Genomic DNA, 13,489 nt, shown 5'->3' on the forward strand with positions numbered 1-13,489 from the left:
GTAGTATTATAAGAATACGAGTATATACCCTAGGAGTAATGAAAGTGAAAGTTTCACTCTAGCATGTCTGAATACTATGAGTTATGAGAGTGAAGGTGAAAGTGACATTCACTCTCAATGCTAGTAGACAGGACGAGACAGTGAATGCTACGTATTTTACTGAAAGAAACTGAATCCCTAGTGACAATAAACTAATACTACTGAAGGAAACTTATGGATAAAGACTGTAGATATATATAAGTGTTATATAGTAATAGAAATATAAAGTGTGAGGGGTTTTATGAATAATAAATGACAGAGTACCAAGAGCGAACTAGCGCAAGTGCGATGGTCAGATGCGCTCGTAATTTTCATTGCTTTCACAGTGTATTTTTTTTTGGAGTATGGATCCCAAACTACTTGAAAATCATAGAGCAGTGTTTATAGTGTTAATATCTGGCTGTGGTAATCATATTATGGGTTGTCGGGAAGTGTAAAGTGGAGACTTCGTTACCCAACTTCCGAGGTCTCCACAAGTCCTACAGTAACCGACGAAGGCTCAACAAACATTCCAGGAGAAAGCTGAAGGTATGTGCCATAAGCATATGTAATTTTAATATTCTAGGACTAATAACTGATTTTTGGCAAATATTTTTTGAGAGTCTGTCGGAGCCCGAATAACCCCGCGGCACACGCAAAACATTGGTAAACATGCCCGCGGTGAAGGGGTTAAAAACACACACACACACACACCTTCACTCCCACGATAATAAGGCCATAAGTTATTTATACAACAAGAACTAACATTTCTAACCTTTAAAACTTTCTTCCTTTAAAAAACCTTGGGGAAAAGGGGGAGGGGGGGACTTATGAACAGCCTCCTACAGTATACACTTATTAATTTGTTGACTGTATAATTAACAGCGACACACCTTGGGCTGAAGTTTAAATTTATCGCTCATGGTCTGGCGCAAGTAGGCAACTAACATAGTACTGTATATATATAATCAGTATGCAGTTCCTGGCCTACCCAGCCATATCAAACCCATGCAACTGGTCTTTGACTCAGTCTAACATGATACATGAACACTATAGCAGCTAAGTTTTATGCACTGCTGCTCCCAAAACGATTTAAACAATTTTTTTTTTTTCCTTAAGGAAGAAGCAAAGAATGATAAAGCCTGAATGATTTTTCCTCCAATAAAAAATTAGCTATGAGCCAAATTCATGATACGTTAATTTTCAGACACCAAGACACACAAGCATTTAAAAGACTGGAGGGTCATAGGCAGTAGGAAATGAAGAGGATGGCCATTCCAAGGTTATGCTGCATACCCGGAGGAATGGAAATAATGGTCAACTCTTGCATCAGTGTGCTGGACAGAAAAGGTAAGACAGTGTCCTGCTAAACAGGTGCTGTGCACCTGCTATAATGGTGGAGGGATGCAACCAGACAGTTCGGAGGAGCAGTGACCACTGATGTAGAAATACAAATGAGTTAAAGAAGCAACAGTTGCAGTCAGAGGGAATAAAAACTGGCACACTGCATCACTATGTGCCACTAAGCAAAATGTCATGAAGTTTCAGATAGTTTTTTCTGTCTGCACTGGGAACATGATTTTATTATTTTTTTTTTTTTACTACAGTTCTTGTGTTGTGTTTTTTATTTTGATTACAGTTGCAAAAATACTTCACTCACTAGCAAAACAACCAATATATGATTTTAAAATAGACAATTAATTTTACTACCTCCAAAATATCGGAAATTCTACGAATGCCTAGTCAAAATCAAGTCCAGCCAAAAAAGTGTACTCAACATAAAATATTAAAACATTTATATAAAGCAATTATTTATTGGAATAGGGAAAATACTTTATGGTCAGCACATATGTAAGTAATGGAGGTGGGATCATGAAGGCAGCAATATATTAAAATCTACACAAGCGAAGAACTGTGGAAAAATCAAAAGGTCTGACTGACTGGCCAACAGATGCTCCCATGTCCACAAATACAGACAGTACATATACAGATGTCCTCGTTTAGCCACAGGTATTGCCTAAACTAACAGTATTTCCCCCGTACAATTGGTAATGGAAAATTTTGTTCCCTGACTATGCTTTATAGGAACACTTCTCAACTGACAGAACTGGAAAAAAAAAATGGGGGGGGGGGGGCCACCATTTCACGACCCTAGTTATGAGGTATGAATTAGTCTCCTTGGTTACTCTGTTTACTTTCCTATCACTTACAAAGGCTTCAACATGCTTGCATGAGTCAGCTTTGGTCACCTAGCAACTCTCCATGCCACTTGATCTCTAACAGTCTCCCTGTTCAGTCCCTTATCCATGAAGTCTCACTATGGCTTCATCCCAGGTCTTATTAGCTGCCTCTCACAACTCTACCCTAAACAATCACATCTCTCATCCTCCATCCTCTCCACATGCCCAAACCCTCTCTCTCTACACCTCATCACTACATCAATACACTGAAGTCCCATCCTTCTTCTCTTCAACTGCTATCCTAACACCCCTCCCAAGGCCTTTCATTCAAGGATGCACTAAGTATAAATCTTATCATTGTCATTTCTGTACGTTTGAGCCTATCAACATCCTCTACCTTCACTCCCACCACCATATGCAGTAAACTCCTAATATGCCACAGACAAAAAGATCCCTCTCAGTGTCTGGAGAGGCAACAGCTCCCTGAACTTCCTCCAACTACTCCTTACCCTAGCTACTGAGCCAACTCCTGCCCAGACATAGGGTAATCGTAATCTGTAATCATAACCAATTGTAATCGATTAGAGACTTTTGTGTAATCGTAATCATGGTTACTTTTGATTACCAGGCCCAAGATAAGTTATTTTTCCCCAAATACCCATGAATAAAATACTGTAGTTCAGTGTCAAACAGTCAAATATACACCATAAAGTCCATTAGTAATATGAAAACAAAAGTGAATTGTAGGTTAACACTTAGAAGCTTCCATATAATATCCTACCTAAGCTACAATAACATCACCTGCAAAGATCTCAGTTGGCAGAAAGTTAACAGAATGAAAGGGTCAAGGACAAAGTGAAGAAAAGTCTCAGTGCTTGAGTTATTAAAAAACATTTGTATTGCATATTGGCAAAAAAATAAAGGAACAATTTACTGGACATAGCACTGTACAGTATATTTTTATCCAGAGTAACAATCGCCATAAGTTCTGCAGAGTTAAACCCTATGTTCTTCCTTACGCATGCAATTCTTATTAAAATGATATCCATATAAGATATATATCCCTAAATAATATCAGTTTTACATTACTGGACAATGTTTTTGCTTTTAAAAACTAACTTCAGCTATTTACTTAATGTCAAGTATAAAAGAAATGTGCTCATAATTATATAGTGCATAACAGTACATGTAATCATGATTACTTATGTAATCATAATCAATTACTCTTACTTTTACTGTAATCACAATCATAATCTGAAGTCTGCAAAGTAAACGTAATCTATTATAATACCCCTGTAATCGCCCCATGCCTGTTCCTGTCCCACCTCCGGCACATAACATCACCAAAATTTAAAACAGCCTTCATTCACTCAGACTCACCAGCAAGACCAATCCTTTCATGCCTGACTCTCCTTACTCTCTCTCCAAACACTATACACATCAAATCAGCATTTTTCAGAGTCTACCTCTAACACCACTACATCTCGCGCATCCTCTTACCAAACACTGAACAAGATGCAGTTACTTCCCACACCCCTGTCAGTAAACCACACATGGCCACACACCCTCTGCTTTGACTGAACTGCCACCAGCTCTACATTCCATCACCTTTGGTTACTAGTCATATTAACCCTCCAATCTGACTACATACTGCCATCATATTAGACTAAAGGGGATAGCGATATGTAAGGTTTAAAAACATGCTCTAACAATTAAATTTAATATGCAGTGGAGAAGGTTGCCTTCATGAGGTGGCAGTCTCCTTGGTTAGGGTTACTAGTCATATCAATGTGGTACTGCAATGAACGTTAACGGTACACGTTACTAGTCCCTCAGGTGGTAGGTGACTGTGATCATCTACTGACTTGATATACAGTGCAACCTCTAAAATTTGAAGTGCTTGTGTCCTAACTATTTGAACTTTTACTAAAGCATTCTGTGGCTGTCTTAATTCTCTTGGTTTACATGCTTTTGACACATGCATTGTAGTCTGAGCTGGCTTCAGGTATCCTATTTTCCAATTTTAACACTACCATTTATCTAATCTCTTACCTCAAGGTAATCATTATTAGTACAATAATCGCTACAAACCATGAAGTATTCTTGCACATTTCCCTTTCCTCGTCTTGTGTACGCCCTCTTGTTCTAAAATGCTTTATAGTTGTATCCATAATTAACATCCACCAGCAAGTTGTAGGGGACAATAAGTTTGCATTATTTTTGTAAAAATTACATGAATATTTACATTTTTCAGCAACTCACTTGTAGTGTTGCCTCTTCTTCCTTCACCTTTATCATTCTTTTTCTGTGTCTGTCCTCCTCTCTTTACAAGGAGTGACATGCCTAATGATTTCCTCTAAGCCAGGAAACCATTTTCAATGCTGGGTACTAACCATATAACCAACCCATGTGTGTTTCCTACATGTCACCAAGAGGGTTGGAAGAGGGTTAGTGACCCTCCCCTTAAAACAACTAACCCAAACAGCCACCCCTTAAAGGATTATGATGTCTGGCTCTAGATATACCCCACTGCCATGCACTGCACAGCAGGTGATCAGCCAATTGTTTATATTACAGCCTCACCAATTTGGTGTGATGCTACTTTTTTCATGTTATGCATTGCTCACAGAATACTTAGTTAATTTTATGATAATGTACACTTACTGCAAGTATGCATTATTGTAATCTTTCAGAAATACTGAAATTTCTAAGAGTAATGCAATACGTGCATATGTGCGATTGTGAAATGACTGGAAAGAGATGGAGGTTTATATCTACTCAAATAGACTGCACAGTGTTTTAAGTGAGGGGGGGGGGGAATATCAACAATCATGCTCATGTTATTAGTAAAATTAGTTGAAGTCTGACAAGTGGTGTTCCGTGATGTTGTGTGATGAAGGAATATTTACCATAATTTCACCCAACAAAACTTTTAGAACCTTATCACACTGCTTTCTAATGTCATATACTGTCATGTTTAACACCACCACTATTTTTTAGAACACCGGCAAAGAGTTACTTACTCTAGTTTTAGTTGGTACTGCACTGAGAACTTTCAATTTTAGTGTCATACACGGTCACTTCATCACAGTCATTTCACCATACATGCACACTATGTACTTGTCGCTGCATTCTTATACTGCATAATTTTTTTCCATAGCACTGCACTATTTGGTAAAGCTAGGACACTTTTTTAAAATCCAAAATTATGGTGAAATTAGAACAAGATAAAAATGATTCAGAGAATAAAGAGCTTCTTAACCACAAGGAGGAAAGGAAAATTTTATAATGGGTGACCAGACGATTTGTAGTGAGGTCATCAGTACCAGTTGGGTACCTGGTTATTTTTTATGCTAGAGTCTCCAGTCATTTTTGAGCTAATTTGAGGAAATAAAAATGACATTTCGTAAATTATGGCAATCGAACTTTAGATATTTCCAAACTTTTGAGGTTGCATTGTAGTATTGCCTACTACTTCCTTCAACTTTATCATTCTGTTTCTTTGTCCTCACCCCCTACTTGTCCCTTTCCTTCCTGTCACTTTTTATTTCTCTTCTTTCCACTTCAGGTGGTTCAACACCAGGTGACAAGCCTAATGTTTTCCTGCAACCCAGGAAACCATTTACAATGCTGGGTGGTAACCATGCCTGCTATAGTGCCCATGTTAACTGGGTGGAGATCACATGCAGCATCCATCCAGGAACCAAACCTCCACACTTTTCAACACACCTTGCCGTTGCAGGGCACTGTCAACCGCAAGGGAACACTGGTTCATGACGTGGGATTCTGAAAGGGGTTATTGTTTGCCTGTGGTTGATGGGTTTGCTTGCCCAGACAGACCGGACGTGATCAACAACGTCCTTCAATTCACAATCCCAGCAAACAAAACATCCCTCAGTTCCCCCACTATCCTCACTAAGGATAATGGTGGATTACATGAGTCTCCTTTGTTACAAGTCACAGATCTCCCTATCTTCCCAAAAGATAATGGTGAAAAACAGGATAAGACCACATTCAGCGTGCAGACCACCATGTTATGCCCAGACACGCCTGGGCACAAAATAATTCAGTACTTCATAACTACCATAATGACGAGCCTGAGGACAAAATGAATAAACTACTTGGAGTTTACAAAAAATTTAATAAACACTCAACAGTACTTCTTCATGACTAGCACAAATGAGGACTTTCTGTATGCACAACTACAGTTCTTTCACTTTAACTTGGCCAAGATTTACCTTTTGACAGCTTACTTCACTTAGTTCAGTGGCAAAAACAAAAACAGCATTGGCTCTAAAACCATTCCACAGCACTTCATTATAACATCACTAATTTTGATCTAATACAGTACAGCTAAACACAATTCAAAGATGGTTATTTTTGGACAAAGTTAAACTTATATCACAGGACTTCATGACTAGCAAGGCATTTTTAGGCCAAGTTAAAGCAAAATGAGAGAGATGTAGTTTTAACATATTACCAATGTTCTTGGAAAAACGCATTTACACACAAGGCTTGATTTTTCTGTCTTGATATCTTCACAAATCTTGCTAGATGCCATCTGTTCCTGCAAATACAAGAACACATTAGCTGATCATTTTTCATGTGATGGAACTGAACCACTCCCAAAACTGAAATATATGGGGTTGGTGAGGCATACAGTACCCAAACCCTGATCTACACCCAAACCCACTAACCTGATCTACACCCAAACCCACTAACCTTATCTACACACCCAGTAAAACACACACACACCTAACATGCAAACACCAGCCAACTGGATTATCTAAAAACAAAATCACAAGTTTACATTCTGTACCTAAACAACAAGAGACTATCTGCACAAACTGCAGCCAATTTTTACATTTCTCTTTGAAACTCAGAATGTGAAACTTGTATTAAAATGCCTCCTTATGGCCAAAATTGATAACTGCTTAATAAGAAGCTGATGCAACAGCTGACATATCAGATCAACTCAAAATTTCAAGCTGAGCAACTTTGTATATCATAAGTCACTACAATGCCTCCGTAAAGTCAAATTGAAATGCACCTAATAGTCAGCTTAGGCAACAGCTGACATGATAAATTAACAAAATTTCTGGCTGAGCAGCTTTGTATTTTATGAGAAAATCACGCAGAGCTCTCCAAGAGCAGATATTTAAACTTTCCTTGGAGAGAGAAAAAAGTACCACTTCTAGACCTGTTGCCTTTGCCACAGGTGAAAGACCTATTAATATTCCAAAGCACATCTTCCTCAACCACATTAACCCACTAGACCACTAGGCATCTACAGTAAATACAGTAGCAAACAACCACCTAACAAAGCATCAGCCAACAGCAACTTAACCCACTAAATGTCGGTTCCCCAAATTTTTACAGACAGCAAAAATTGTAACCACTGCTATTACACCTGAAGATAATTCACAATACTCCTTCTGTGCTTTACTTATCCATCTATATCTATCTATCCATCTATCTATATCTACTGAAGTAATTTTGGAGACTATTTCAATGAAGTTTGCATTACACAAGAAAGCTAGAACAGTTTTAAAAAATCTTCCCAAACACGAACTGAACAAAGTCAAGAACCATTCAGTGAAAGATGCAAGGCCACTGCATTTAAGAGCGTGTCACTGGCAGAAGAAAGGACAAACGAACCAGCACCAAGTCAAACTAGGTACAAGGCACCAAGTCAAACTGGGTACATGACACCAAGACTGGCATGGATGCAGCTTTAGCCATGAAGACATTTGGTGATGAAGCAATTTGGTGTTAAAGAGGAGTGAGGAAGGGAGGATGGGTCGGTGTTAATGGCACGTCTTTAAACTATCCATGTCATAATACCAGTATCTAACCTGATTCTAGTAGTGGAAAAATAAAAGGTCAAAAGAAATAAGGAAATATCAAGAAGACGTGGGACAGTAAAGAAAAGCACAGTAAGGAGAGGAAGATTAAAGAAAAACTTCCCTTTCTGTCTACTCTAACAAGCAGGGATACTGAGGAAGTATTCATTCCACCCCATCCCCAGGGAAAGTTACTGGCAGAAGGAAACCAGTATTTAGTCACTGGCAAAAGTAACAGTCACTGGCAGAAAGAGAACCAATCACAGGCAGAATGAAAAACAGTCACAGGCAAAAGGAAAACAGTCATAGGCAGAATGAAAAACAGTCACAGGCAGAATGAAAAAGTCACAGGGCTACATGCAAACTAAGGTATACTAATTCCTTAACTTCCCCTAGCACCCCTTGATCTTACTGATTAATTTTGGCCTTTATTCTTCCTACCAACAAGCAATTTCACAACTTTGAGAACCTATGGCTCTGAGGGGCTGGTATTCTTGAGGCAGCTCCGCTCGCACCTCTTCCTTATTGATTAATCTTTGGTTTTATTCTTGCCACCACCAGGCATTTTACAACTTAGGAAGGACTTACAGCTCTGATGGGGTTAATAAGCCTGTAACTTCCAGTTCAAAAAGTACAAGATTAATAGAATCAGGAAATATTCCTTCTGTATTATTTACATAGACTCTGGAAATATCTATCATATCATATGTAAAGCCTCTAACGTGCCTCAATGTGTCTGCCTTTGTAACCTAATGGCAGTTCTCCACACTGTTCAATCTCTGGTAGCCTCCCAATTCAGTCCTTTATCCCTAAGGTCACACCTATAATATCATCTCAGGTCTTTTTCAGTCTGAGTCTCTCAACCCTACCCTTGATGCCAACACTTATCACCTTCCACACCCAACTGTCATTCTCCATCAAAAATAAAATCAAGCTATCTAAGAGAAAAATTTAAGAATACCAATAGAACTCAGAAATGCATACAAGCGCACACAAGACATGGCTTTACAATCATAACACTGATTTCCCTACATAAATAGCTAGGTGTTAGTGAGTTTCCTTTTAAATGCATGGGTCTCCCAACTGCCTTAGGTTCAACCCCCAAAATAAATCATTACAGGAGAGATGCTAGGGGGCTTCCTTTTACAATACTTGTTTTAATTCACTCCTACCCTACACCCAATTGTTTTATCAAGCTTTGGGGATATTTTCTTTAGTGAATGGGTAATACCAGATAATGGCTATCTGACTTCTGTTCTAAGTCTCCAAAGCTTATTAAAACTATATGGATAAGTTAAGAATGAAATCTAAGGCAGAAGAGGTGAAAATTATCATTTCCTGGGATATGGCTGTTGGCACTGCCAATTTAACTGCTGCACACCTACTGCACATGAATCCACTTGGCAAGAGTGAGCTTTTAACATTCAAGATACTTGCAAATTTAGCTTCCTCAGCTATAGCACACGTCTGAGTGCATTTTGACAAACACCTATCTAAGCAAGTTTGCAACCAACTGGTACCACATAAAGATTTAAAGAAAAATATACAAGCTGATGTATAATACAATCCACAAGGCCCTTCCATGATTATTTCAACAGACTGGCATCTAAGTGATATAACTTTTTATAAGTACTCATCTTTTTAGTATCCAGCCATGATGCTCCCCTACACCACAGGTGGTGGTGGTTGTGGTGGATGTCTGTCACCAGACACTTTCACAACAAGGGTGGCCTCCTCTGCTATTAACCCGCCCCATCCCGACGTTTTTGGACCTTTTTTTTTTTTTTTTTTTGCTCAAACATCCGCTTTTGGTAAGAAACATCGAAAATTCATAGAGAAATCGCTCACCTGAGGTTTAAAATACCGGATTTAGGTGCCAGTACTTCCTTACTTGACTGGGTTTCTAACAGGCTGGCACCAAAGAAAATGAGTTCTATGGGAGGGTAACTATTTTATCCACTCATAAACAGTATTTATTTATTTACTTGGTACGAATTTATATGTAGTACAAGAGTATATTGGTTTTCAAACAGTAATATAGGCATTATAAGCATTGTTTCACTCACTAACTCATCACCATTCATGACCTTTTTTTTCCCACATTACCTGATCATCATTTCTGACTGTTTCTTCCTCTAAACTTTGTCCTCCACATTGTCATCGATTGGGGAATCACTCTGGCCCTGAATGTCTTTATTGGCCAGGTCACTGGTAACAGGTGAATTGTCGAGACAATGGCGTGCAGGGGGGGGGAGAGGTTATGCGGTGTAAGGCATTGTTCCTGCTTGGCATCTTGTAGAGGAATAGAGGAAGGTGTCCTGTGTATACGTGCCAAAAATCACTCGCGAAAATTGAATATTGTGCAAATTAGGGACCTTGCAATGTTGCCACATTAATTCACGTCGCCGGGACAGCGCGGGTTAAGCTGCCCTCATCCAACTGCCACAAGTACAAAATTAATATGCTTTACAACTCAACCCTTGAACTACAATGACAGTGCTACCTCAACAGTAGTTAAATTTTATGCTGAAGGACATAATTGAATGCTCTATCGAACCCATCCATTTCAAGAAGCTCAGTTAATGTCCTTGCCATAGAATAAGCTGTCCTTGCCATAGAGTAAGCTATGTACCTATCTCTCAAAAGGTGGATGGTGGACTGCAGAAGAGTAATTTCAGCCTCTCGTCTCAGATTTATGTGCAGATAAGCACGAATCCATAACTGAGTAAATGCTCTAGTAAATATGATTTCTCACTGAATATTCACATCCAAATGTTCCTAGTAACCAATGTATCTTTTCCTATACAGTATAATGCTACTTTGGTGGTAGGTGGGGGCACTCACCACCCACTCAGTTGATGCAGTGCTGCTCATGGATGTCTGCCCTCTCCTCTCCTCCCTTCTTGTCTTTCTTTACTTCATTCTTTCCTCGTCCTTCTGCCTACAGGTGACTTTACACTTCCTCTTCTGTCTTTCCTTTCTTCATTCTTTCCTCTTCCTTCTGCATATGGGTGACTCTACACTGAGTGGCAAACCAAATAATTTCCTGTACACTAGGAAACCATTTACTATGCTGGATGCTAACCATATTACCAAATTACAGCACCTGGTGGTTTAGTGGGTAATTGCAGTGCTCCAATCGGATTAAGCCGGTGAAGGTTTATATCCGAGGGGTGGTTGGGGTTGTTGCTCACGTAATGCCACTCAGGGATGAGTGAGGCTGGTCACTCATCTTAAATGTCAGGACGAACTTGCCTAGCCCCAGCCTCCTACACTCCTCATGGGGCAATGGAGGATTGGATGATGGATGGAATAAATGTCCCCTCCAAAGTGATGGTCGTGGTGGTGGTAGTTGTGGTAGTCCTCCGCAGCTAAATGCCTTGATCCCGGAAGGAGTGCCCACAAATTACATGAAGTCTTTCTTTTCTTCGCTATCATGCTGCCCTTTCCCCAAACTCGCACCCCTGAAAAAAAAAAATTTTTATAAGTCATCACATTAAAAACTCCATTAAAAAAAAAAAAAAAAAAAAAATCACACACACACATTCCAAAGTCCACACCCAGCTGTTATAATTATTTTATTACAAATTCAATTATCTAAGCTTAACAATTACTTTGGCAAATTATAAAGTACAATTTAAAATCAATATCATCACAGAAGCAATTACTGGAGAGATAAACAAAAAATGTCTTACCAAAATCACAGAGCCTTCACCAGTCACTGATCAAGCCAGACTGACCACCAAAGCCAGCGAATTCCACTTACCCCCAACATTCTTTCCTTCCCTCCCTCCCTGGCCCCACTACAGTAGTTCTCCCCCCCTTCCACCACCTCCCTCCCTTCATGGCCCCTCTTTCCTCCTCTTCTTTCTCTTCCTTCTTTCCTTCCTTGTCTTTCCACCTCCTGTCATCCTTCTTCCTTCCACCTCTTCCCCTTCCCTGAAAAGTATGTGTCCTCCATCCCCCCTCCCTCTTTACATCCTCCTTTCCCTCCACCCCCACTAGTTCTCCCTCCCCCCACCACCTTCCTCTCCTTACAGCACATCTTTCCTTCACCTCTCTCTCTCTCTCTCCTTTTTTTTTTTTTCCTCCTTTCCACCTCTTATCATCCTTCTTCCTTCCACCTCGTCCTCCCCCCTGAAAGGCATGTTTCCTTCATCCCCCATCCCTCCTCCCTTAAAAGCATGCTTCCTCCATCCCCCATCCCTCCTCCCTGAAAAGCATGCCGCCTCAATTGCTCCCCCCCCCCCCTCCAACCCTCTCTCCTCCTCACTCCCCTACACCCACCCCTCTCATTTGTCCAATCTCTTTGGTGAATAGTTTCAAGAAATCTTTGATATTTCAGGGACACACACACACACAAATTATCTTGAGTCCCTGGTACTTCGTATAACTCGTAGAATTTAATACGTTAAATTCTGTTATCAGCGTCGTCACTCTCATATTAAGTGTCAGGACCAACCTGCCTAGCCCTGATCTACACTCCTCATGGGGCAACATAGGACAGGATGATGGATGGACAATGGGTCAGTGTCTTACAATGTTCACCATTTTTAAGACTGTTGCATTTGTCCAGCTTTTGTTTCAAGGTGACCACAATGTGTTAAGATTAGTTTGCACTTTAGGCTTGACAGTACAAATCACTAATCACGACATGACAACACAAAGTAACACACCAGCGAGAGAGCTTGTTTACTGACTGACAACAGAAAGCTGACTGGTGATCTGTGGATGTAAAGGTGATTAAACTAGAGGAGGGGAGAAGGGGGGGGGGAGTTGGAAAAGACCTTGACCGGAAATGCATTCACCTCACATCTCCCGACTTCACCCAGTCTCACGTGACTAACCTGTGCAGGGGTGGCCAATCAAAGTGGCACACACCGTTATATTACTTATACAGTATACTTGCCAGTCCGAGAATTTTCCCGTTTGTCTGATAATTCTGGTTCCCTGGTAACCAGATAATTGGGATTAGGTATACTGTAGTTTCCCTAAACTAGATAGTAAATCTACAAATACAAAAGTACATTAAGCTCATCATCATTCATGATCATCCACAGGTCATCATCATTCATGATCATCCAGACCTCCATTCCCACCCTAGGGCAGGGTGAGGAGTAGCACTGTCCAGACAACCCAAATCTGCCCAATCCATTGGGCCATGATTCCATTCACTAACCATTCAAGCCCTCAACATCCTGGCTCTATCTGATACGTCAAAAACATTCACCACACTCTGTAGTTTTATATAAACATACCTGATAGAGTCAATCCAGACACTGTCATGTTAAAAAGGGGTGCCAAATCCCTGATCTTGCACCTCTCCTCCCACTATTCATCCAGCCAGCTCGATCTCTTGTCAGTTCCCTAGCCTCACCAACTTACAAAACTCTCTTCCTCACACACTCATCCACCATATCCCTCCACCTTTTCCTTGGCCTACCTCAC

At 40.1% G+C, this 13,489-nt stretch overlaps 1 long non-coding RNA gene across 1 annotated transcript in view; it reads right to left on the minus strand.

Moving 5' to 3' along the window:
- Positions 1–6,385: 6,385 nt before the first annotated feature.
- Positions 6,386–13,489, minus strand: part of LOC145412113 (uncharacterized) — a 36,035-nt gene continuing 28,931 nt past the window's right edge. The window contains exons 6-7 of the long non-coding RNA XR_013899530.1: positions 11,148–11,505; positions 6,386–6,765 (exon numbers count right to left, since the gene is read on the minus strand). This is a non-coding gene — a long non-coding RNA (uncharacterized LOC145412113). The remainder of the gene's footprint in view (positions 6,766–11,147; positions 11,506–13,489) is intronic.

This window comes from Coenobita brevimanus, chromosome 92 (genome assembly GCF_032717465.1).
Source record: "Coenobita brevimanus isolate Jiangsu-jjx chromosome 92, ASM3271746v2, whole genome shotgun sequence".
Taxonomy (NCBI): domain Eukaryota; kingdom Metazoa; phylum Arthropoda; class Malacostraca; order Decapoda; family Coenobitidae; genus Coenobita; species Coenobita brevimanus.